Genomic DNA, 2,059 nt, shown 5'->3' on the forward strand with positions numbered 1-2,059 from the left:
TCTTGGGCCTTATGAAAATGAGGTGGGTACACGAGCAAACATGCAAAGTTAAGCCTCAAGCGTTGGCTATGGAAGAGAAAGACACTTAAGATTGCTTCAAACAAGAAGCTTTTCCAAACTACTCGTGCAAATCAGGTGATTTTAGACCAAAAGTTTCTAAATTAAGTGGTGTGAGGGTTGCCTTAACACAATTCTAACTCTAAGGCTGTCAAATTCAAGGAAAACCGAGAGGTGCTCACCAGTGAGGAGACAGTCGGGCCACAAGGAATAAACTTGAGGCTCGAAACTTTCGCCAAGGAATTTCAAGGCGAAACTTTAAGTTATGATAGTTAAGACATTTTCATAAATTTTGAAGAAGGGAATGTCTTGAGATAAGGCACGAAAGAGTGAGTAATCTAAGCTTAAATTTAAACTTAAAATAGGGTCTAGTTGAGGAACAAGGGAAACCGAGTGAACTGGGAAGAAAGTTCTCGATCACTGTGAGTGGTTTCCTCCTTTGCTCTTTTAAGCATATTGTGAATTAATATGCTGTAGTTTATGCTATGAGATGTATATGACGTTGGGATGGTCAGTGGGTCTGTAGACCTAGAGCCTGAGCCCAAAATAAATCCTTACATGATGGTTAGGGGACCAAGGAGTCTAGTTCCTAAGCTTAAGGGACAGAAGAACCTTGAATGGGATGGTCAGAAGGCCGACGGGCCTAGCTTATGAGCCCATGAAAAGGAGAACTCTGTGCACATAGGTTGATATTTTTTTTTTGTTATGAAATGTTAAGTATCTACCATGTATGCAGGTGGGTTTGTGAAAGCTTCATGGTATGGTGGAGGTTTGCATGGGAACCTCGTGATAATGCTTGTAAAAGACTTGTAATTGTTTTACCACTCACTGAGTTTTGTAAAGCTCATGGTTTGTCTCTATGTTTCGCTTGCAGGTAGCTGATGAGTCCAGGTGGAGGTTCACGTGGGAACCTCGTGATAATACTTGTAAAAGACTTGTAATTGTTTTACCATTAATATTGTCGGAGATCCAAGTTGTATGTATAGAAGTCGATGAGCAAAAGTTCAAATTATCTAGGGTTATCCCTACGATCAAGACTAATGCGTGAAAAGAAAGCTTGAGAGTTATTCATCTTCCTCATCCATTCTGATTGACGACCGAAACCTCCGATCGGGGCTAGATCTTAGGAGAGTCATCTCCACTGCCCATCCATGGCACCACCGGCAGCCTTGACGCATATCCGCTAGAAGCAAGTCATTACTTGCAGCTAGTCATTTCATTTTCTCTTCTTTTCTTATATTATATTGTATCACATTTTGGGATTAAGAAATTAATACATTATGTGTTCAATGCATTTCTGTGTTTTCTTCGATTCCATCTCCATCTTTCTTTACTTAGCATCCTTAACTTTCATTGCATCACTTAATGAGATTGCTAGAGTATCACATACTTAGTCAAGTGGATTAGAGATATGAAGCATGTAGCAAACCACTGAGAGGTGTGCGTTGCATGAATGTGTGAGAAAACCTTATTTGCTTAGTGTGAAGCTGTAGCAATGCCTGTCTATAAGCTGATGCAACGCTTGTCAATGAGTAAAGTCAGCAACAAGTAATTGCCCGAGAGGGTAAGTGGTTGGTCGCATTAAGTAATGTAAGCTATTGTTCACAAGAGATGGGAATACTATTGCGTCAGCCAAGTTTATGTGGTTACTTTATCTTATGTATGCGCTCATCACACCTTTAGAGCTACTCGAGAGAGAGTCTAAAGAAAGAACCTAAGACTCAAGAGAGCTAAGTTAGAATCGATGGTCGAGAGGGCTAGATTGGGTTTGCATAAGCAAGAATGGAGAACTTAGGAATACGCCCCGTTTGCTATTTGATTCAGATTATGCGGCAAAAAAAGAAGGAAAAGTTATTTATGTCGTTTTATTTAGATTATGCGGCAAAAAAAGAAAGAAAAGTTACGTCGATAGTATAAGAATTGGCTGAGAAATACGAAAATTATAAAGTGTCGTGAACACACCCACTAACCCCATTGCGATGGCAAAATGGAATGTCTAAGT

Source organism: Benincasa hispida, chromosome 6, assembly GCF_009727055.1.
Source record: "Benincasa hispida cultivar B227 chromosome 6, ASM972705v1, whole genome shotgun sequence".
NCBI lineage: Eukaryota > Viridiplantae > Streptophyta > Magnoliopsida > Cucurbitales > Cucurbitaceae > Benincasa > Benincasa hispida.